The sequence below is a fragment of the Sciurus vulgaris genome (assembly GCF_902686455.1).
Source record: "Sciurus vulgaris genome assembly, chromosome: 4".
Lineage (NCBI taxonomy): Eukaryota > Metazoa > Chordata > Mammalia > Rodentia > Sciuridae > Sciurus > Sciurus vulgaris.
Genome location: NC_136464.1, coordinates 68,860,154 through 68,885,994, shown reverse-complemented (window position 1 = coordinate 68,885,994; position 25,841 = coordinate 68,860,154). Strand labels below are relative to the sequence as shown.

Sequence of the window (25,841 nt, the reverse complement as noted above, 5' to 3'; positions counted from 1 at the left end):
CATTAAGACATCTCAGCAGTCCCAAGGAGGGAAGGGTGGCAATAACAGGTAATGCATGGTAAGGAAAGAAGAGGCATTCAATAACACTTATAACTTTTTCTTACCCCACATTTATTGAGTACAATCTGTGTGCCAACAACTGGAGGTACAAAGATGAAAAAGAGAAGGTGTTTGTCCTCTGGAAGTTCAAAACCTGTTAGGAATTACAGAACCAAATAAATAATTACTGCAAATTACTAAGTATAGCTGTGTAATAACTAGACTTACAGAGACTGGAAAACTATGAAAAAATGTTATTCATGGACATGTGGACATTAATTCTGCCTTCCCCTTGCTGATTCCTCAAAACTCAAGCACATGGATTGCCAGAATAAGTTTTGTCCAATAAACTGTTGTGCCCACCATATGCTTTGCTGTCATAAGGCCTAATTACTAAAGAGGTAATAATTAAGGTTTCCAGATTTGGCAAAACTCTAGAATCACATTATCACCAACAGCTCTCACCTTGCAGGCCTAGAATCATGTCATAAATCAGACCACTGTCTGGGCATCTCTGCTGAGAAGTGAGGATTCTGCTTCAATAATTATTCAGGGCATACACTCGACTCTTTAGAATCTTCAAATTGTGGCTCGCTTACATGAGAATAGAACTGGGAAGACAACCTAAATATCTCTGCTGAGTTAATTAATAATGAAACTATTGTCAACATACTGGAACAATGTTAGTCTATTGGGCTGAGAGATAACTCTCAGCTTGGTCTATTACTCCATTTGTCTTATCAGTTCATTTTGAAACTTGCTACAAGTTGTTAATATGTGGTCATTTTCCCTTCCTTTCCAGAAATCATTAAGGACTAGCATTTTTCTGACATGTCTGGAAGCTTTCAACACACTCCAGGCGGTAGTGATTTGACATGAAATCTCAGCAGTGCACAAGTGGAGATTTGGCTACATTTTCAGATACAGAACTTCTATTACCCAGGCAATCTTTAGGATTAAATGCCCTGAAGTCACCAATTTATATACATAGATAGAATCTTCTCTCAGTCATAAAATGACAGTGGCAGCTTATCTCCCACATAATCCCACCGGATCAGTAAACCAGCCAGGAACTAGAGGTCTATGAAGCTTCTGCCCTTCAGACCAAAATATCTGGACATAAACTCAAAGGAAGCAGTACCTAAGATTTAGAGCTCTGATTTGATTTAACCTCAATTCTTTTTATAAAACAAAATCCATCTTTTTTCCACCAAACAACATCAATAGCTATCTGACTAACTAAGAAATCTTACTGACAGTTATAGAACAACCAAATGTAAGAGCAGCAGTGGAGGAACTGACAAAACAGAATCACTGCAATCTTTGCTGACAAACAAAATTGTAGAAAGGGTGCCCTTGTCTTCGAGAAGTTACAATTAATCTGCAAGCCTTGAGGATGGAGAAGCTGAGGGGTATTTGCAACTATGGCAAAAGAAACAATAATTGGAAAAAGAAAAAGTAATTGCCTGTCTCCTTACTCCCCCTTTGGTTCACTCTGTAAGTTTGTACTACCTAAGCAAAAATGGTATTCTGAATATTGAGTGTTTATCTCCTGCGGATGAGTTAAAACTTTTTAAAAATGTTATAAAAATATCAATTATTGGATTGTCATAAATTTGAAATAAATAGGATCAGCCAAAACTTGTTCTGTTTTCTGAGTTGGTGTCTAGCATTCTTATCAATCAGAAATTAATGGGGGCACTTGGATTTTATCCACACATATAAGCAGATTTTTTTAAATACAAGATGCAAAAGTAAATCAGACTCAGTCTCAAGAAAGGGCTGTGGTCATCTAAGCAATGAAATATCCAAACATTATTAAAAGTACCATATGGGACTGGAAATATTCTCTGGAAAGAAACTCCAGAATAATACAAAGACCAGGTAGGTATAAAAAGAAATGATGAAAAACAAAGCTTTGCAGCAAAAGTAAAACTTACAGAAAGATTCTTTCAAATGAAATCCTGGTGGAATAAATTCAGCACCAATCATTGATAACAGAAGCTTAGCATAGTATGAAGACAAAGGGAATTTCTTTATTAAAAACCTAGAGCAAACTGAATAACCTAGAGGACATACTGTTTCTTTGAGGTCAGTAAGAAGAGGTCTGCTATCAAGCTTTATCAAGTTCAAAAGGGAAGTCCTAGCTAATGCAGGAATGGAAGGGAAAATTATCCCAGAGAAGAAAGAATGGGAGAGAGGAAGAGAAGAAGAAGGGAGAATGAGGAAGAGAGCAAAGAAAGGGTAAAAGAATTGGAGGTGGGGGAAGAAAAGCATCATAGTTTTGTTTCTTTGCTTGTTTGTTTTGCATAGTGTGATTTTTCTACACAGAAAATTAAGAAAACTCCATAGACCAAAAATTAGACACCAAAAGTATTAACTGTTTGCTAACCTAAAATCAATTCCAAAGAACAGTCAATTACATAAACCACAATTAGAAAATGTAATTTTAAGGTGCTATTTAAATTACTTAAAGTAAACTATAAGAATCTTAGAAATTAATCTAGCAAAAGATGTGCCAGAATTTTATGGAAGAAAAATACAAAGCTCTATTGAAGGATTTAAAACATGTATTTATGGATGGTAATATTCAATATCTTAAAGTTGTCACGTATTACCAAATTAATCTATAAATTAAATGTAATTCAAGTCAAAATCTAACGTTTTTCATGTAACTTGACACGCTGCTTTACATGAAATTTATATGGAAGCAGTCAGCCAATTATAATCAAAAAGGCAATTTCAAGGAAAAATGACAATATAGATGAATCACTGTATCATACAGACATTAAACAGGAATAGCAATTAAGACACTAGAGTATTTTCCAAGAATAGACAATTACAACAATGGAACAAAATAACACAGAAACAAATCTTTGATTGTATGAAATTACAGAGATGATGTCATAGATCAAAGGGAATAAGTGACTATTCAATAAATGGTGCTGGAACAGTCAGCTAACCTGGTAGACAACCATAGGGCTCAACCATGTCCAATTTACCCTTCCAAACAGACCAAAGTCCACACTTCTACTCCATCTTGCAGTAGGTCAGGCCATGTGACAGGTTATAGTCAATGACCATGAGCTGAAGCAATAGGAACAGGAGGGGAGAAGTCTCCCTGCCCTGTCCTCTGCAGGGCTAGAAGAGGAAGATATGGACTCTGAAAGGTAAAACTACAAAACTAAAGAGTCAATTTTGCCTGAGTCTTTGAAAGAATTATGAAGCAGAAAACCAAATGTGCTCACGCAACTTACCAATGTTGGACACTTGAAAGTAAGATACAAATCTGTGTTGTGTTCCACCACAGAGATTTAGGGCTTAATCCGTTACTACTTTATGACTAGCTTATTCTGATCATATAATTATCTTACAGGAAAAAAAATAGATCACAATTTGAGACCACAGGTATATTTCAATTTATTTTAGACATAAATATTAAAAAAAGAAAACCTGGGAAAAGTTTTAGAAGAAAATAAACAAAGACATCCTGGTGATCTTGGGGCACAGAAGATTGCTTAAATAAGACACAAAACTCAAGCCATTAAATATCAATACATCTGAGTACATTAAGTTTTCAAATTTCTCTCCAAGACACTAACCAAAGTAAAAAACTTAAGCTACACCTTGAAGAAGGTATTTACAACCCATATAACTGAAAAGTAATTAAGATCTAGAATACCTGGAGATTTTTATAAGCATTGTATAACACCCTGAATAAAAACTATATATAAATTTTTCTATTCTAATAAATACAACTAAAATTATATGTATATATAATAAAGATAATAAAAAAGATGACAATAATAAAATAATGATGACAATAATCTAATTATAAAAGAAGTAGATGCAAATGCTTGTGATCAAACTTGTGGCTTGGGACTTGGCCAATAATCTCCTCTGCCACTACTACTGCTATATATTGGAGCTCTATGAACAACAGGTCTTTTTTAAGTCAGTCTTTCCTTGTTTCTCTTAGGAAGATTTTTCCCCTAATGAGATTATAAACTATCAAGGCAGGGGCTGCAATCTTCAATCCACATGCCTATTCTGCCTGCAGGTGTTTTTGGCTTACCTGGCATGATGTTTTCTCAGAGATTTAATTTAAATATCCCTATGTGAAACTTCTCCATTCACAATTGGCCCCATCATTGTCTATAGTCTTGCTATTAGCCTAAGGCACATGTCTGTGCCCTGTGCAACCTGCATATACTTTCAAGTTATGACTTCTGCCTCTGGGTAATGATTAGCCTTCATGTTTTAAATCAACAAATCTATAAAATCTCTAATAGTCATCAGACAATGCACTGCTTGCTGGAGCACTGCATAAATAAAATGTAGTCCATGCCTTCATTTAAGTTCTCAAAGCCTATTATAGACAGACAAAAATAAATAAACTCTAACACTACAGGTGCGCGCCCTAATCTGAAAATCTGAAACTCAAACTTCTCTAAAATCTGCAAATTTTTGAGCACTTAACATGATGGCACATGTGGAAAATTCCACAGCTGATCACATGTGATGGTTCACAGTCAAAATGCAAGCACACTAAAAAGAGTGCCTAAGTTATCTTCAGTCTGTGTGGATAAGGTATGTGTGAAACAAATAAATTTTGTATTTGCATGGGTCTCTTCCCCAAGCTATCTCATTATATTTAGGCGTATCTCCCAAAATTCAAAAATATCTGAAATTCAAAACAGTTCTGGTCCCAAGGTATTATGGTTTAGATATGAGCTCATGCGTGAGACAATACTAGAACATTCAGAGGTGAAATGATTGAGTTACGATATTCTTAACCTAATCACCTTTTAGGGATTAACTGGGTGGTAACTGTAGGCAGGTAGGGTGTGGCTGGAGGAGGTAGGTCACTGGAGACTTTGGGGTATATATTTTGTCCCTAGTTAGGAACTCTGCTGCTTGATTGTCATGTCTTGAGTTGGTTTCCTCTGCATTCCCTTCCACCATGATGTTCTGCCTCACCTCAGGCACAGAACAATGGAGTTGGCTATCTAAGGACTGAAACCATAAGCCCCAAATAAACTTCTTCCTCTAAAATTGTTCTTGTCAGGTCTTTAGATATGGAAAATGAAAAACCCCAACACAGTGAGGCCTGAGAAAAGGGAGTGAAAAAGAAGCCATACATGGATGGTGTCTCAGTGCATTCCTTCCCAGTGATAGAACAATCCCTAGGAAGGAAGCCAAAGCATTGATCCTCCCCACATACATCCTTTCCCAGAGACGGGACAATGGGACCCTGAAGAGAAAGAGATAAACACTGAATGCTGACCCCATTCTTCTCCAAGGAAAAAAAATCACCCAGTAAGAACAAATTTTTAAATTCTCACAAACTTGTTTCCCGAGTGCCCAAACTGATATGCTCACTAGACCGCCCCTCAAAATAACCAATATAAACCCCGTCCCTGTCTTTGTTCAGGACTCATTTTCCACCAGGAAAGTGGGTTCCACAACACCATTTCATCCCTGCACCCTGTTTCTGTGTGAGACTTCATTCCTGAATGAAAGAGCTGAGCTGAGCTGGTTCATGAAGTTTGCACTTGTGCCGATCTCTCCTTTTTGCACTAACTGAAGAAAATACAAGCATTTTGGAAAATGGATATTCAACTTTAGTAAACATAGTCAGAGCTACATACAAGGTAGTACCAATAGCCAGGATAAAATGAATAAACCCGGGTAGGGGTGGGGAGGTGGAATGGTGGCTGTTTGTGCAGTTTTCTTAAAAGAGGAGCTACCTGAGCTACAATTTGGAAAAATAAATTTTCAGGCTATTCAAAAGGAAATGGAAAAAAAAAAGGAAATGGACATTCCTAGAAGAGAAAACCTTATATCTAAAATCACAGAGGCAACAAACAAGTGAATGCAGTAAGGGGAGTATATTAGATATAAGAGGACATCTCGGTCCATTCAGGTTGATGTGAAAAAATAAATAGAACAGATGGATAATCAACATTTATTTCTCACAGTTCAAGAAGCTAGGAAGCCCAAAATCAAGGAACTAATTTGCAGATCCCATGTCTGGTGAAGGATATTGCTCATAGACAATGCTCTCTGTGTCCTCACATCATAGAAAGGACTAGATAACTCTCTGTGGTTTGTTGTATTCAGATACTAATTCCAGTGATAAGGACACCCCTTCTCGATCTAATCACCTCCCAAAGGCCCACCTCCTAATATCATCACCTTATGGGCAAGGATTTTATCATATGAATTTGGCAGGGACACAATCATTTAGAGCAGAACAGAGGGTAATAGGAGATGAGGCAGCAGGTAAATTACAAAAGACTTTGTATGCTTACAGTTAAAACCAGTTCTATCACTTGTTAAATGGATGATTCTGGACAAATTACTTAACTTTTCTCTGTCTGGGCTTCCTCAAATGTCAAGTGCAGATAATATTTCCTCCCAAGGTTCTAACAAGGATTCAATGTGAAAATATTTTGTTAAATTCGTAGCATAATGCCTAACACATGAGAAATGCTTTCAGGAAATGTTAGTTGGACCTTACCTAAAGAGCAGCTCCTTTTGGTTACTTGGATGGTCTTCCTGTGAAGACCATTTATGGTTGTAATATCCACTTAATGCTTATGTGTATTTTCTAAGTTTTCTATGATGAACATATATGTTTTAGCAACAGAATTAATGCTATTTTTGCAGTGCATGAGCTTTTTGGTATAGATAGACCAGAGTATTCTATAATTTATATGAAAAGGCAAAAAACTTTACTGGAAAAAAAATTGGAAAATATGTTATTGAAAAAGAGAACTCACTCTACTTAATGTTAAATCTTCCCACATAGCTACAGTTATCAAGTAAGTATGTTTTGGTGGAAGAATAGACACATAGATCATTAAAACAGAACAGAAAACCCAGAAATAGAACCACACAAATGTTTTTATGAAGATTCAAGAGAAATTAAATGGAGGAATAATAACCTTTTCAATTAACAATGCTGGAGCAATTGGATATCATAAGGCCAAAAACAAACGAAAAAATGAACCTGGACCTAAACTTCATAACATACACAAAATTAATTTTAAATACATCATGGAATTGAATGTGTGATTCCATGATGTATTTAAAATTATAAAACCTTTTAAAAGATTATAGGCAAAAATGTCAGCACTTCCAGTTTAGGAAAGAGATTTTAGAGTTAATTCGAAAACCACAATTTATGAAAGGAAAAACTGATAAATTTAAACTTACCAACATTTAAAACTTTCATTTGGCAAAAAACCCTATTAAGAGATGAGAGGGGGCTGGGGTTGTGGCTAAGTGGTAGAGCTCTTGCCTACCATGTATGAGGTACTGGGTTCGATTCTCAGCACCACATATAAATAAATTAATAAAATAAAGATCTATCAACATCTAAAAAAATTTTTTAAAGTGATGAGAAAACAAGTTAAAGTCTAGAGAAAATATTTATAAACCACATATCTGACAAAAGCCATGTAACTAGAGCATACAAAGGACTCCCAAAGCATACCAATTTAAAAAGAAGCCAAGCCAATTATAATGGGCTAAAACTATTGTTAGGATTTGGATATGGGGTGTCCCCCAAAATTTCACACGTGAGACAATGCAAGAATGTTCAGAGGTGAAATCATTAGTTTATGAGAGCTTATAACCTAGTCAGTGGAGTAATCCACTGATAACTGGGTAGATAGGGTGTGACTAGAGGAAGGTAGGTCACTGGGGGCATGCCTTTGGGGTTTAAATTTTGTCCCTGGTGAGCAAAGCTTCCTCTCTCCTTCCTGATCTTCATGTTCTGAGTTGCTTTCCTCTGTCACACTCTTCCACCATGATGTTCTGCTCACCTCTAGTCCAGAACTATGGAGTTGGCCAACAACCTCTAAAACTATGAGCCAAAATAAGCTTTTCCTCCTCTACGTTGTTTCTGTCAGGTCTTTTGGTCACAGCAATGAAAAGCTAGCTAGAACAGATTCAAACAGATACTTCATTAAAAAAAAAAAAAAAAAAAAAAAAAAAAAAAAAAACCAGATGGAAAATAAGCACATAAAAGATAGTTGATATCATTTGCCATTGGGGAAACACAAATTAAAAGCACCATGAGAAAAAACCAATCCCAAAATAACAAAGGCTAAATGTCTTCTCTGATATGCAGAAGCTAATTCACAATAAAGCAGGTGGGGCTAGGGAAGAACAGAGGTAGTTTGGATTAGGCAGAGGGATGTGAAGGGAGGGGAGGGCTTATAGGGGTAGGAAGGATAGTAGAATGAATTGGACATTATTACCCTATGTACAATACATGACTACATGACCAGTGAGATTCTACATCATGTACAACCAGAAGAATGATGTTATGCTCCATTTATGTATGATGTGTCAATATGCATTCTATATATATATAACTAATCAGAACAAATTTTAAAAATAAATAAACAAAACACAATGAGATATTGCTATGTACCTGTCAGAATGTCTAATTCCAAATGTGGCGACTGGGTCAGTCTTACATTGCTGGTAGAAGATAAAATGGTTCAGCTACTTTAAATTATACTTAGGCAGGAAATTTTCTAAAGCACTGAACACACACTTACCATATCACCTAACAATTGCACTCCTGGGCATCCATCCCAGAAAAAGGAAAGCTATATTCACACAAAGCATATACATGAAGCTATTTTAGTCCAGGTTCTCCAGAGAACGTGTGTGTGTGTGTGTGTGTGTGTGTGTGTGTGTGTGTGTGTGTATGTGTTTGAGAATTTGTTTTAATGCACTGGCTTGTAAAGTTGTGGGGACTAGCAAATCTAAAATCTGTAGGACAGGCTGGCAGGCTAGAAACCCAGGAAAGAGCTGTTTTCACAGTCTTGATTCTAAGGTAGTTTAAAGGCAGAATTCCTTCTTCCTGAGGAGTTTCATTTTTTTTCTCTTAAACTGGTTGAGGGTCACCCACATTATGGAGAGTAATCTAATCAAAACCTATTGATTTTAGTTTTTATTATACCTTAAAATACCTTCAAAACAATGTTAAGACTAGCCTTTGACCAAATAACTAATTGCCATAGCCTAACACAGATAACATACATAATTAACCACAATAGCAGTTTTTCTTTTTTCTTTTTCTTTTTTCTTTTTTAGCCAAGAAATGGAAATAACTCAAGGGTCCTTTAACAGATTATTGGCTAAACCAACTGTGAAATGTCTATTCAATGGAATACTATTGAGCAATAAAAAGAAACAAGTTGCCAGAAGTAGAGGTACACATCTGTAATCCCAGCTTCTCAAGAGACTAAGGTAGGAGGATTCCAAGTTGGAGGTCAGCCTTGACAATGTAGCAAGACCCTCCCCCAAAGTAAAAAGTAAATAAATAAGTGAGTGAATGAATAAATAAATAAGGCTGGGGAAGTAGCTTAGTGGTATAACACCCCTGCGTTCAATCCCAAGTACCATTAAAATATATGTACATATTGATGTATGCAGCAACTTGATGAATCTCAAAGGCACTCTGCTCACATGTATCATATAGAATTGCTGTTGACAATGTTGTGCTCCATTTCAAGAATGTCTCTGAATGTTTCTAATTTATGGTCAGCCCCATTTGCAGACACCAAAAGAAACTTCTAACCATAAGTTCATATTATACCTGTCTATCCATTACCTAAAATCATCTGGTGTTAACTCTTTAGTAATCGCTGTATAATACGGCAGGACTCTGCTAAATTGCTGGGCTAAGAATAGCCCTTAACAGGGTCTTTTTACAGTCAAGAAATAGACATGTCTACAAAATCCTTGCGTTACATTTTGAAGGCGCTGACCCCGTTTCTCCTGCGTCAAAAGTGAAATTGTTTCAGAGCCAGGCAGAGCCTAGAATGAAATTTGCAGACAACCCTCATTGCCATGAACTGCAGGGCAACCTTTGCCAAGTACAAAACAAAATCATTTGCAGTCTCCGCTGCTGCATTAATACCTCATTCAAACTTACAGTTCCATGGCTGCTGGAGGACAAAAAAGACAGTGAAGCGTGGTAGAGCTCAAATCCAGCCGCATTCACGGCTTTGTAACTGCTGTGTAAGGACAGCCCGTTGTTTCTGGCTCCTGCGAATGCCCAAACCCTTCATCTGTGATGACCTTGCTGAGGCTATTCCTCTGACTGGCCCCAGTGTGGTTCACTTGACCCCGGGCTCCCTGGATGCATCCCATCATTTCCTATTCACATGGGGAGCAAGGCAAGAGATTTTATTCACCAGATTGTTTTTTGGCTTGTTTTGAAAAGGCAGCAGCCAAGGAGTGAAATTGGTCTGCACAAGGCAATTGAGAGATACAAGCCAGCAGATGCAAAGAGAGAGGGACAGGTCTAGACAACAAAGGATCTTGTTCAGATCTATTTCTTACAAAGTAAACTGCAGTAAGGACTATTAACAGTGAAAAAGGGGAGGGGGGTGCGGGGGGGGGGGAGTATAGTTTTTCCATAGGTAAAACAACTGCCAGGAAGGGTCAGCATTCAAGGCAGAGGGATGGTGATAAAAGGAGCTACCATGATTAAATTATGAGTAACTATGGGATCAAGTTATGAAGTTAATATCAAATGGTAATAAATTTTGCAATTAGAATCCTAAGGGAGCATTCTGAAAATGTAAGATATCTGATAGGTATTTACATATCTTATATATGTCTACATGATTCTCAATTAGATTGTAAGTTCCTTAAAAATGGGATCAATTATGGAACAAGCCTAGGGGTCAGTGAACAGACTAACGAATGAAGAAAATGTGGTATTAAGTCTTTATTTTTCTTTCTCCTGTACTAGGAATTGAAAATTCCTCCCATTTGCTAGGTAAGTGCTCTACCACTGAGCTACATCCCTAGCCCTTGATATATTCTTTTTTTTTTTTTTTTTTTTTTTTTAGTTGTAGATGGACAGAATGCCTTTATTTTATTGGCTTATTTTTATGTGGCGCTAAGAATCGAACCCAGTGCCTCACACATGCCAGGCAAGTGCGCTGCCACTGAGCTAAGCCCCAGCCCCCTTGACATATTCTTGATGATAGTTCTAATGATTAAAAAAAAAAAAAAAAAACTCTTAAGTGGTTTCTGAATCAAGTAAAAAGCTGCACTCTATATCATTTTTGCATTAATTGAAAATGGACCATCCAGATAGAGTAACTTTATGGAGAAGATAATTTTCCTATAGTGTTTAAAATAATGATATTGGTAATAGGGAAAAAAAAAAGTTGAGAGAGGGAAAAATTGAGAGGATAAAAGAAAGTTGATTCTGCAGTGGCTTCCAGAAGAAACTTAATCCAGGTTTAGAGCACTTTAATTTTTTTCAATGTCCATATTATAGCAGTTTCCCAATTACAGAAATATTTTGGTGACATCTCATACCTTGTAGGTAGCATTAGGGACTTTGTGTTGAAGGATTCAGATTATCTGTATCAGCAACAGAAGTTACAGGCCTGTCCCCATATGTTAGTCAGTTTTTTGTCACTATCACAAAATACCTGACACAGGCTAATTTAATAAGTAAGGTAAGTAGGTTTATTTAGCTCATAATTATGAAGGTGAAAATCTAAAAGACATAGTACAGGCTCTGACGAGGACCATTGTTTGCTGTGGCATTTCCTGGCAGACAGCATTGGTGGAGCATTTGTGAGAGGAAGGATCACATTTCAAAGAGGAAGCCAGACAGCTGGGTGGGACCAGTCTTGCTTCTTTCATAAAACCCTCTCCCAAGAACTAACCAGGTACCCATGAGAAAATAACACAGTCCCTTACAAAGGAAGTGCTCCAAATGGCCCAAACACTTCCCACTAGACCCCACCTCTTAAAGGTTCCACTGCCTCCCAACACCACCCCACTAAGGACCAAGCATCCAATTCATGAACCTCTAGGTGGACACACAGTATCAAAACCATAGCACCCACGCAAGATTTTTACTTCCACCTACCAAGAAATTCCAGAGGCATTTTTAATGAAGGAAAAATAAGAAAAAAACAATAAATATAAGTATCTAATACATAGCTATATATATAGAGAGAGAGGGCCACAACATTAGAGCCTACAGTTAAGAACTACAAGGGAAAAATAACCCCTGCAGGTTTTTAGTTGGAACGGATCCCTGTTATAAAAGACAGATCAATATACAAAAAAACAAAGTGTATTAACATGCATATTTATATACACATAGGAAACCCCCAGAGAATGCTTATTTTTTCAGGAAATGACTTTGAATTTCAGCTTATAAACAACTTCAAGAGAAAACAGTAAATTTTTAGAGAGGTGACAAGACAAAGGAAAAGGACTGAGCCTCTAGATGTAGCAACTTGAGGAAAGGCAAGCAACCAGCAGATAAAGGCTAGGTAGTCTAGAGAAATCTAACGTAAAATATAGCATAAATTGCTTTTGCTGCTGAAAACATCGAACTTTACCTGAGCCCAGTGGTTCTAGAAAATAGTGATGAAGAAAAACAACCATCACCATCATTTTGTATTTGGGGAAATGGCTTACTGCAAAGACTAGTTGTATATGATTTATGGGAGACCCATAAATACCTTCCAAATTCCCACTGCTGTCTTATAAATGATCAATCTGTTTGCCCCCACTTGACCCATCTAGACAAAATACCCACTAACTTGACTTGACCAAACCTTAGAGGCTTCTCCTTCCCCAGGCCCCTGAACTATGACACACTCTTGTGTTTAGGTCAGCACTGGAAGCTAAAGGAAATATTGGAACACAAAACAAATCTCCCTAAATAGCTACTCCTGAGAATCGGGAGGTCACTAAAAAAGAAATTTTCTGTTCAACTGTCCAGTCACATCACTTGGTTCTCTCATACCTGGTTCTTTTTAGCCATGTTTACTATTTACTATTTACTATTAAAAAAAAAAAAAAAAACAAAAACAAAAAAAAACTCTTTCTGCCTGAGAGATTGGTAGGCTGGCAGATTTTATGATTAGAGCATACTTTTGCAATAGTTCCTTTCCCTTTATTGCAATCAATAAAGGAAAATAAATAAAAATCTTTCTCCCCCAATTGCTAAAGTCTTTTGAAAAAAGTCTCTCCTTACTAAGTCTGAATTTGTTTTTTGACACAGCCTACAGGTAGTTTCTAATACTTTTTTAGAACTATATTCCTTCTCTGTTGTGTTTGCTTTTATTTACGATTTTCCTTTTATGGATTTTAAGTATTCATCCTTAAATCAGAAGCCACATGGACAGAGAGATCAAATCCTTTAAGGGTATTAACAAGTTTCCCACATACATCTTAGATAAAATGGAAATGAACAGGTAGGAGGGCTGCTTGGATATGCAAACACCTCCAGATAATCAATTCTATTCTAATATCATGCTGGCTGCAGAATCACATCTTCAGGGGCCTTTTAATTCACTTCCAGCTAATGCCTGGGGTGCCAGTGCATAACAAAGAAAAAAGAAGAAAGTAGATAAAACTAAAATATTTCATCAGATCACAGCAAGTCAAAAGCCTGGCCAACTCCAAATTTCACAAAGCATCTTTGTCATCTTATCCCTGAACTGGTCCAAATAAAAGGTCTCCCATTGTTTACAAATATCAACTTTGTATTCTTGAAAACATTTATGTTATCCTCTGAAGTTCATAATATTATTTTCAAAAACAAAAGTGAAGATATGTGGACTGGCAGAAGTTTTTCTGACTTGTCAATTCAGTAATAGGCAGAGTTGGAGGTAAGTTAGAAATCATAAATCACATTTAGCTATGCATATTTAATGAACTGCTCACTGAAATCATAACTAACAGTAAACATCCATGGTTCATGGTGTCCAGTCGTAGGGCATATTTGCTGGTTTATTCTCCTGAGGTTTCTGGTGCACAGTCATTACCAGAATCAGCTAACTGAGAAATGTTTTAACAATGGACTCCAGGGGAAGGGAGTAGGGTCTGATGTGTAGCACTTGCTAGTTTCCATAGTGTGAAACTCTCAGAGTAGCTGATTTCAAACTATCAATGTGACTGTACTTGGAGCTGACAAAGAGATGCTAAGTGACACTCCATTACATATAGCATTTCTACCATATGGATACAATAGATGTAAATAAACTCAAAAGCACAGATACTAGTAACATGCAGTGAGATAATAAGGAAGTTTTCATGAGTAAACATTACTTTTGTTTTTAATATAGTTTTTATATTTATAGCAGTTTAATTCATAATCACCAAAAAAAAAAAAAATGGAAACAATTCAAACAACCTTCAATGGTTAAATGTAAAACAAAATGTAATACAGCCATAAAATGGAACAGTAATGGAAAGAAACAACACATATAAATTTCAAAGACATTATGCCTAGGGAAAGAAGCCACTCTCCAGAGGTCACAATACACATTTTGACATATATGTGACAGATTAGAAAAGGCAAATGCACGGGAGTAAAGAAGTGATCAGAGTTTGCCAGGGGTTGGGGTGGGATAGGAGCTTTATTACAAAGGAAAAGCTTGGGGAAGAATTTCAAGGTGATAGAATTGCTCCACACTCTGATTGTGACAGCAGTTACATTGAATTATACATGTGTCAAAACCCATAAGATTGCACATCAAAAAAAGTTAATTTCATGGTATTTTTAAATAACTCCCCAAATATAAATAATACACAAAAATATAATATATACCAAATACATTTCTCTTTAAAAAGTGCCATAAAAATTTTTTTTCTCTCTGAACTTCTGCCAGAAAAGTTGCTTTGAAAGGCTCTGCCACACTACTATTCTCTGGGCCTGTTTTTCCATCTAGTAAACAATGATATCATTCTAGAGCAATGATTTCTCATGCATCTACCTCCCCTCCCCTCCCCAAACTGTGTCCCTGGAAACTCTCTGTGGAAGTGGGTATGTTTGAGACAAAGGCAGGCCTTCAGCCTCCACTGGGCTCTGAATCCACAGTTTTGAGTTGACCAGATTATTTGTGCTTTTGTTGGTCTTGTACATTGTTTTTCTGAAGACCTCCAGACTAGAATAGTTGGTCTCAAACTGTGTCCCCAGGCCCTGGGGGGTTCCAAAAATCTCCAATACCAGAGACTATTGCTGAGGTCAACTTATCTGTCCCTTGGGCAAGGGCCCCTGTGAATCCCAGTGGTTAGACCAGGGTGCTGCCTCTCAAGGTCCATGATTCTAAGAGAGACATTAGAAAGGGAGCTGGCACCGTACTCCTTACTTTACAGCCCTTATGTACACATGGACAAAACACAAGGAGGACTTTGAAAGGCTATGAAGTCTAGCCCTCCTGGAAGTACAGTCTGAAACATCCTTTGTTTCCCACAGGAAGATTTTTTTTAGAAGAGCACTTTGTAAACAAAGAACGGTTGTGCACAGAGTGGGGCAACGATGTTATGAAGATGAGAGTGCAATGTGGGGCTAGAAGAGTGGAAGAGAGCATCATTATTAACAGGAGATGCCCTATAAGCTTGTGCCCTGTGCCAGGCCCATGGCTAGTGCTCACTTAATCCTCCCAACGGCCCTGTGAGTGAAGGAAATGAACCTCTGAGAGGCCCCAGATGACATGGCATAGAGGTGAAAGAGGTGATCGTCCCATGGCCCCAATCTTTCCAATCAAAACCTTAAGAGGAAACCCTGAGGACTGACATCAGGCCTGCTCTCTCAATACACTTCCCAGAGAAGAAAACTAATGCTGCCTTTCCTCAAAGGTGATGGGAGGTCACCAAATGCACCTAGAGACCCTCATACCTGGCATAGAGCTCTAAAAAACATGTTTAATTTTTTTATAGTGAAAGTCTTTCTTCGAAACCTATCTTATGCTTAAAAAAAAAACCTATCTTATGCTCTAAAAATCTAAAGTTGGGTAGCTCTGGTTGAAAATGGAAGCAAAGGTAGCCTGAAGCTCCCGGGGCTCTTGGAGTACCATAGGAAGGCCACTTCTCCATTTATTTAGCACTTAAAATGAGTGATACAGAGTATGCTGTGATGCCTAAGTCTCTAGCTTTGGGTTTCAAAGAATGAAGTGGGATTCTGACTTGCTCCTGGGTAGCCAGCCTCAGGGAGGGCTGTAGGATTCCAGACTGCCACATGCCTCAGGCCCTGCGGGCATGTCCACTTGAATGGATACCACCTGCCTTGCCTCCTCCTTGGACAAGCCCCAGCAGTCATGACCTGGTAGTCCCAAAGTAGAAAATATTTTCACCATCTCATATTAATTAAGTTTTATTCTTCAAAGATATGCGTTATAAAGTTAAAACCTGCAGTAACCTTCTCTTTTCTCTTGCCCTTATAAGACACTGTCTGCTTTTCTGTATCTACAAAAGTAGAGTGTTCAAGTTCAGATCTTGGTGTAAATCGAAGGCAGAACATCCCCTTAGAGACCAGAGGCAGGACTGGCCAGGATGCTTCACAGTTTGGCTTGAATCAATCCTTCTCTTAGACTTCAGGTATCACACCCCTCAGGAAGTTAACCTTGTCCTCTGTGTTCTGGATAGACTGCTAGACCCTGGAGAGAATGAACAGCTTCCAAAAGTTATCCTTGGGCAGGGTGATGGGCACCTAGAAAAGATATGTCCCATACTTCAGAAGATTTGCAAGGTAGCGGACATAGTGGGGCATCCCGTGGCCCTGCTCCGTCTCCACATGCCAATGGGGTCAAACAAGCCATGGCAACGCCAGACAGGTGGTTGGGCCTCAGGCACATGCACACAGAAGGTACTCTCACTTGTGCTGAGATATTGATGACCACGGTACTCTGGCACTGGACAGCCTGAGCTTATAGCTGGAGATCTCCCCATTGCTGATGTACAGACTGCTGGTGATCTCTGAGAGGCCACTGGCAGAGAGACAGTGACCAGCAAGTAACAAAATGAGCATCTATTTGCTTGGTTGAGTCCACAAAACACTTTTGACCATCTGCAGGTGGTTGTTTCTGGAAGTAACCTGCCTGGCCACTAAAATAGAGTGTAAGGAAGAGACAACAGGTCACAGTGTTGGAGCTGCTATTCCAGGCTGCCTGTGCTCCTGTTTCCATACAAGCAGAAATCAGCTCTGCCTGGTCTCAGCAGAAGCCCAACCTGGGCTCCCTGCCTGGCCCCTGGATCACCTGGTCACCTGCCGGTGATTTCAACCCACTCTACTGCAACCCTCATCAAGAAGTCTGCACTGAATTTTTTTTGAGTCATTTTAAATAAAATTTGAATAATTTCCTCCAAATATTTTAAGGAGTCTGACTTGTTTTTCCTGATCTCCTTTAAGCACAAATAGAAGAAAATTCACTCAGTCAACCATATTAGATATTAAATTCAGAAGAAAGACTATTGAAAGTAGAAGTTTTTCACATTGGAGTGGATCCTAAAGGAAATACTCTCTGGAGAACTTTAAGATGGGGTACATCCCAGTTACCTGGGTCATGTGACTAAGGAATACCCAAATAGCTCTATGGGATTTAGGCCCCTAAGGGCAAGTAGAGGACTCCCAAAAACCTATCCAATAGTTAGAGGAGAGTGTTTTTAGCTACCTGGATGGTTGTACAGATTTTTCAAGAGAAAGTTGTCTTCATAAAAGCAAATATTCCCACTGACTGATGGCTCTCAAGAGTATGGACAGTCACTCACTTGTCATTCATGTTATTAATATTTAGGATTCATGATTCACCAAATTCTAGCCTACAAGCTTCAGAAGAAGCATGACCCTGCCAACACTTCAATTTTGGACTTCTAGACACCAGAACTGTTTGAGAATAAAATTCTGTTCTTTTAAGTCTCTCTGTTTGTGGAACTTTGTTACAGCAGCACTAGAAACTAATATACCTCTCAAGCCTAATGCAAATAAATGGAAGGGGACAGTATAATAGAGACAGAATTGAAATCACTCTTAAGAAAAGCAGAATTATTTCCCAAGTGTCATTATTTTAATGGAATTCATTTTAAAAATTGCAACACACTTTCCAACTGGTCACAAAGACCCAAGCAATCTGCCAGAACTAGGAATGGTTAATCCCAACACATTCATTTTACTGAGAAAACGAAGATCCAAGAGGCCAGTGGCTGACCAAAGCTGACATAGTAACTTAACTGATCTTCCTCCTCATGCCTAACCAAGTTCCTTGATCATAGCTTAGAAAAAGACCACCTGAGGACTGTAGAGGACACCTCATCATCACTTAGATCAGTCCTCAAACTATGCTCTCAGACTCTGGTTTAAATAATTTTATGCAGGATGGCTGAAGGCTGAAACCACCATAAGCAATTCTGCTCATAACTCTGACTTTGAAGGCTGATAAAGTGATTCATTTAGGCTACTGTTCAAATGGAATAAGTATTCAGTGTGCGATTGGAATATGACACAATATTTGTGTCTGGGCATAGATCTTTGGCAAGAGAGGAAGAGGATCAGTGCTTTGATATTGCTGTTCAAAGACTCAGATTGATTTTTAAACCCTCCTTGGATAGAAAGATCAGTGGTGGATCATCAAGAAGTTTGACATTTAACTTTGAAGTGAGTAGTTTCCCTGCACCTCAAACAAATGTCTTATCCAGTACTCAAAGATGGTCAAGATAAATTGCCAAAAATTGGAACATGAGAAATTTATAAGTGCAATTAGCTAATATCTTTGGTCTGAACAGATGTCCTCCTGGTTAAGATGTCCTTCCAACATGATGACATTGCTGACCTAGATTTTTCAGCATACTAGTCCCACTTGCTTCATACCTAATGATAATTTTCATTCATGTTCCTAAAAAAAAAAATCTCCTGCATTTCAGACAAAACCAGTACTCTGCCAGTAAAAAGTCCCTATCCATTCTTCTTAGAAAGAAATTAGAGACTCACATAAGTAAACTAAGCTTTGAAAGACCACCTCAAAGGAGGCCCAAATTCTTACCAGGTAATCCAGTGCTGAAGTTTGCATCTAAAAACCTGAATGACAGACCTCCCTGAGACACTAGAAGAGGAAATATTCAGGAAACAGCCCTGGGAGATGCAGAGACAGCAAAGTCAACAGATCAGAATTCTAGCCTAAAGAACTACTGTCATATGTACATGAGAGGAAATGTTAGGGTCATAAGTCATTCAGAAAGAACCCCAGAAACAAAATTGGAAGAAAGCAAAGAGACAATTGCTATTACTAAAACAAAGTATCAGTAAGCTGAACTAGATTAAAGATACGAGCTATTTTTCTTAAGGCACTCAGCTGACTTTCTAGGTAAAACCAGAAGGTTGATTTGAGGATGGTCAAAAATGTCTTCTCAATTTATAAACCACTTACCTCCTTAACCAGTCACAGTTCCTATTACTTGTAGTCTGGAAATATGCCTGTCCTGTCCACAACTCTGTAAGAAGCAGTCTAAGTACACATGCTATTCACTTTATTATGATGACTGATTGGATCAATAGTGAAATGCTTGACCCAAGAGGAGGCCATCCATGGTCTAGGCAACACCCAATTAAAATGCTTCCTTGAAAATTTAAATTAAGTGATATCCCAGCTGTACTCAGTGGGTAGAATGTAATTGAATTAAAGGAACCAGTGTCTGCACCATTTTATTACAGACAAATGTGTAAATGGAGGATCCAATCTGCAGAAAAAGAGAATGGAGTGGCATAAAGAGATAGATACTTGAGACAGTCTAGTAAAGAGTAAGAGTGATGTGGGGGAATAGTTGCCATAGGCAACTGAAGGTGCAGGACTTGTGTGTAATACCCATGGGTACTTTGTTACTATGAGGTTTCTGTACTATTTCATCAAATATCCTTTTGTCTAATTTTGGCCAGAGCAGCATGATTGGTTATTCCCCTAAATTTTTCCTACTATTTTCGAAAGTGCCCTAGGTGGGCAGAGCTGTCTCCTAGAGAAAAATACAACTCTGGGGAAAGAGAGAACGTTAAGAAAAAAATTATTAGAATTGCATTCAGATAAAATGCATGTGCATGTCTTCACACATCTGCATATGAAAATACATACAAAAAATACAAAATATTATAGATTTATTGACATTAAAAGGGACAAGCTTAACTATTGCCTGTGGAAAGGCTGCAGTTAGCTTTACCTTCAGATAACAATCACTCATAATGATCCCAAATGCCACTGATACACATATCCCTTTGCATTTCATTCCATATCCATCAAAATAATGAGGACTATACTGAATTTTACCTAAGGTAAGAGTGGTGATATCTCTTTACTTCTACAAGATGAATTCTAGGTAAGAAAAGTTTAAAAAAAAAAAAAAAAGAAAGAAAATTTCATCATTTTCACAAAATTCAAAGAAAAGTAGATCATTTTTCCCTGAACTTTCAGTGGAAGGCAAGATTCAAAAAGGAGAAATACACTGAAAAAGGATATTTTTGATGCTTTTGGTTTCAATATGCAGAATTACAAATTTTTTTAAAAGGAAGCATAACCAGAGACCTTGATTACCAGACAGACATCTCTCTAGGTTTGACATAAAGACCCAAAGAAAATTGCTCCAGTAAAATCATATTTAAATGACATTTTTAAAACCATACTCAAAATAAAACCTTGCCAACAAAATAAACAGTAAGAATTGGCCTTTTTTTTATTCAGGAGAGGAAAAATCTCTGGAAGAAAATGAAGGTTGAACAGCCAGCAACAGTCTGCACAGAAGAGAGCAGTCTAGCAGGCTGTCAGTGCTGACACAGCACAGACCCTGCTGTCAGGATGGGTTAACACAAGACAGATCTTCCAGGAGAAATGAGAACACCCTAATGACAATTCAAACCAACCAACAAAAAAGCAAACCAGAAAGAGAAAGTGATGAAGATTTTCAGTGTATTCTCACTTATCAAAACACTTCTATTGCTCCAATAGAAGAGATGTCTTTGTGGTTGATTTTATAGGCTTGCCTTTATTCCAATGTATGGAAAGGGCTTAAAATTACTACAATAAAGACTATCGTAACAGCATGACCAGAAAGAATTAAGTCTTGTAAACAGATTTTTTTCTGTAAAAGAAGCTGCTTGTATCAACTCTGGTTACCAGAATTTTGAGTGCAGTTGGCAGGAAGGTCTATTCATTATGGCTATATAAATACATCTTGGGGGGGCATACTTAACTCTGCAACAAAAGATGACAAAAAGATTTCTTGGGAAGGAAAAATCCAAATGCTGAGGAGGAAACTGTATATCTAGTGTTTAGTGGTTAAGCCCAAGAAGTGTGGTAATTAAAATATTAAAACAAATCGTTCTAGCTGTGTGATGCCTCCGTCTCCACACCAGATGTGTAATCTTAGGCAAAGTAGTTATCCTCTCCAGGTCTCTTATCTATAAAATAAGCCTAAGATGACTGACCTCCTAGATCTTATGGAGTTGTTGGAAAATTAAGTAAACTCAAGTGCATAAATCACTTATCACAAAGGCAGTAAGTCCTGAATAAATCAATGTGGTCATGGTGGTGATAATGACAATGACATCAGTTTCAAGTGCCTCCTTATTGCAAATCTAATAATGATCTGTGCAGTTTTTGCCTCTGTTCAAGACTGTTCCCAGCATTTGTTGTCACCCCATTGTCATTATACTTACCACTCCTGTGTTTCTCAAATCTCTTCCAATGGTGTTTGGTATGGGGAGACTACTTTCTTCTATCAATTTCCATGTATTTTTTTTTAAACTTTATTTGTTTATTTGTTTTTTTTGTGGGGTGCTGAGGATCAAACTCAGTGTCTCACACATACTAGGCAATTACTCTACCTCTGAGCCAGCCCCCACACGATACTTTGCATGCTGTTTTTATTTTTTGAACCTGAAAATACATAAAATTTTCTTTAAAGAGGTCTTAAGAATATTTTTCTTCCCCTATTATGCCTTGTAAATGTGACCTGCTCATTTCACTTCCTAGTACAAGAGTGATCTGGTTTATCTGTCTGAAGTTTGCAGTTCTTCAAACTCAACACCATTCTGCATTTTTTGGCATGTTAGTCCTTTAGTGAGCAGTCACCTCCCAACAGGGGTCTAGCTGAAGCAAAATCCCTAATAGTGTCAAAACCATGGTACTTCTGATGTAATACCATTAAACATTACTCCTGATCATTAAGTTATAGCATGGTTACCATTCTTCATCCTTTACTAGCCAAGTATTAGGCTCAAACTGTGGAGAAGAAGTTCTTCTTAAACTGAATTATAAAAGACAGCATGGAACAGTGATGTTTCAGGAAGGTTTCCCACAATATATTCCAGCTTCCTAGGACCATGGCAGCTGCTGCATCATGCAGCTTCCCTCATCTGAAAGCACCTAGATGTGAAAAATACTCAGTAGAAGACCATGATACCCTGTGGTGTAGCTGGTCTTTCCCCCCAAGTTGTGGAAAATGGGAGAACAAAAGCAAGAAAAGTTCTTCTGCCTTCCATCTTACTCTAACATCACATGAATTCTTTATGTATTCACTGCTCTGGAATTAGTCTATTCATGAAAAATTAAACCCATGTCTCTATTCAAATAAGAAAGTAAATGTTTTCATGTAATGTCTTCATTTTACATTCCCCTGGTCTCTTAGATATGGTCCCCACTGCTCGCATGTATGAATTATTCAAGGGAAGGGACCGCACCAGCTGATGCCTGGCAGCTTAAGTAAAATCCAGTTATTCCTTAAGATTACCCTAGACAGGAAATAAAGCAGAATTTATTGGAAGAGGAAAAATTTACCTATTTTGTGAAGATTTGTAATTCTTGTTTTATACTTATTTGTCTCCACTCAGAAAGTTTGAGACATATTTTCATTAAAGGGCCTAGAAAAATACAACAACCTTATCTTAGCCAAAAATGGCAGAAAGAGTCCAGGACAGTGAACCCATGTCAGAAGAACAGTTCTCATGACATCTTAACTGACTAATCAAGTAAGGCAGATGCAGTCAGAGCACCCTATATCCCACACTGTGAGCGTACTGAGTACAACCTCAGCTCGTGCAGTTTGCTTAACAACTAAAGAAGACTCTGGAGATGTCCAAGAAAGCAACAGAAGACTAAAATTCAGTGAGCAACAATAAATAAATAAATATTAAAAATCTATGTTCAGAGCTGAAGAAATAGCTCCTTTTGGAGAGCGCTCGCCTAGCATGCACAAGGACCACGGTTCGAATCCCCGGCCGCTCAAATGAGAAGGAAAAAAAAAAAAAACCCACAAAAATCTATGTTCTGTTGTTGCTGTATCCCCAAGGACTAGGGGCAAAGCTAAGATGTACAAATTCAACCACTCACCCAAAAATATTTCCAAATGTATTGGTGATTTGTTGGAATTTCTCTAACCAGCCTTCACAGGTGATTGGAACTCAGTTTCCAATATAGACTCTGTCCAATATAGACTTGGTTTCATTATCTATAAAAGGAAAGAGTTGAATTGAATGAACTATAAAAGTACATAATATAAAATGTGATATATCAAAAATAATATAGGTAATTATATAATGTTATTCAATTCATTAATTACCCTCCTAAGACAAAACTGTGAAGAAGCTAAAATATTCATTTTTAGCTTCCGCTCATCTCTGTGCATTGTGTTCCACTCCTCCTGGCATACCATCTGCCCATGACCCAGCTATCTTTAATCCTTCTTTCAATGGAGTTATCCGATAAACAAATGTTTAATGCTTACTAATGATGGGTTAATATGTTACTCTTTTCATGGAGCATTTGTATTTTAAAAGATGATAGTAGGAAAAGAAGAGGTTAGCCTAAATGATAAAATGTCAAACCCAACAGCAAATCAATATTTAAAAACTGGGGATTAATGTGATGCCTTCTAACTGCATAAATTTGATATTTGTGCACTGCATGTGTCTTGAGAATTATAGCTACTTAGAATTTACCAAAGGACTACTCTTTACTCTCAGGACAGTTCATTTATCAGTTAGCTATTACCACAAAATTGCTGAATAGCAATCAACCACAAAGTCTCCATGACATACAATTAAAAAAGAACATGTATTTTCACACATTGAGAGTTTCTGCTGATCTAAGATAAACGTGGATGGTCTTAACTTGACTTTTCACTCATCTGCCAGTTACCTAGCTCATTCATAAATTTTTAGGATAACTGTTTTGTAAAACTTCATCATTACTGGGACCAGTGAACAACCCGGGCATGACCTTCTCTCGTAGTGGTGGCAAAGATGAAAGAGCATAAGGGCATTATATCAAATCTCTAAAAGGTTAAGGTCAGAAGTGGCACACAATCATTTTAACCACATTTGTTGGTGAAAGAAAGCCATATAACCAAGTCCAGAGTCAGAGTTGGAGAGTGCTGAAAATTTATAGGCAAAGAATGTGGACAGAGGGAATGTTTATATATATGTGTACCCATCTATTTATTTCAAATGTATTTACCCTAACAAAATGATTCTATAAATGGCAATAGACTCTTGTAAGATTCTTACATTGTTCATGAAGTAGGGTATTATATGATGATCGGCTATAACAACTTAGATGTACTCTACTTTTATAACTAAATACAAAATAGAACTCACCTTATCAACATATATCTAACTCTTTTCCACAAAAATAGAATTCCAGTTTTTTTAATTTAATAAATTCCTCTTTAATATATAAATGTTTTGAGAATTTAGCTGCAATAAATAATATTGCAATTAATGTCCTTATCTATAAGTACAGGGAAGAATGACTATTTGAAGATGTAGTTGAAGAGACCATAGCTGAAAAATTCTCCAAAATCAGAATTCAAAGGAATCAGTCCATAGACTACACATCATGATTCCCAAGCAGGATAAACACAAACATTTCACTTATTTGAATACAACATTCAAACAGCTGGGAAAAAAAATAAAAACAAAGTGTAAATTTTAAAAGCAGATTTTCTATTTATAAGCAGAGTTCAAAATATACACAGACCATATACACATTAAAATCCATATAAATAATAATGAGTTGTTTCCTGAAAGAATGAAGGACATAAGAAAATGAAACTGTGTCTTTAAAGTGATAAAAAAAAAAAAAAAAAAAAAAAAACTCAGGCTGGAATTCTATAGCAAGAAAAAATATCCTTTTAAAAAAATAAAGTGAAAAAAAAAGATATTTTCAGAGTGACAACAGCATGAGAATTAGTTTTCAACAGGCCTGCATTGTAAGAATTCTAAAAGTTCTCCAGTCTAAAGAGGAGTGATGTTGGATGTAAGCGATCTGCAAGACTATGTAACCATCCCAGCAAAGTGTGTGTGCTTAATTTTTTTAAAGATTGGTTGTTTTAAAAGATTCAACAGAAGTTGTAAAATGATTGTGTCCTTAAAGTAAAATATAAGAAAACAAGAACAAAAAGAGCAGGGAGGGGAAAGGGGGAAAAGACTTCTACAAAGTTCTTACACTGTTCGTGAGATGGGGTGATGTTATTTGAAGATAAACTGCAATAATTCAGAACACATCATAATCTCTAGGGCAGAACACTCTGAAAAAGGACTAAAAACTATAACAAAAAGTTCAATTCATAAAATAAAGTATAATAGTAAAATGTGAATTTACCCAAAGAAGGTAAGAAAGAAGAAGTAGGGAATAAAGAGCTTCAGAGGTGACCTGTTTCAAACATGAAAAAAGAAATAATGCCAACCTTACATAAACACTTTCAGAAAACAGAGGAAAGAATGCAACTTGGTTATCAAAACCCAAAAAGACAAAAAAGCTAGTGACTTATGAAGTACATCATGAAGATGAAAGACCTTAGCCAAATACTAGCAAATTAAACCCAGAAATACTAAAATAATAATAATAATAACAATAACAATAATAATAATGACATGACCAAGAGGTATTTATCTAAGGAATGCAAAGTTATTTGGCATTCAAATATCAGTGTTCTGGACTTCCAGTTTCAACTCCAGAGTGTAAAGAGCT

General features: G+C 37.2%; 1 long non-coding RNA gene across 1 annotated transcript in view; it reads right to left on the bottom strand.

Moving 5' to 3' along the window:
• The window catches only part of LOC306660078, an 89,310-nt gene extending 65,990 nt beyond the window's left edge, over nt 1-23,320 (bottom strand). Inside the window, exons 1-2 of the long non-coding RNA XR_013763536.1 lie at nt 23,202-23,320; nt 105-193 (exon numbers count right to left, since the gene is read on the bottom strand). This is a non-coding gene — a long non-coding RNA (uncharacterized lncRNA). The remainder of the gene's footprint in view (nt 1-104; nt 194-23,201) is intronic.
• Between the last annotated feature and the right edge of the window lie 2,521 nt (nt 23,321-25,841).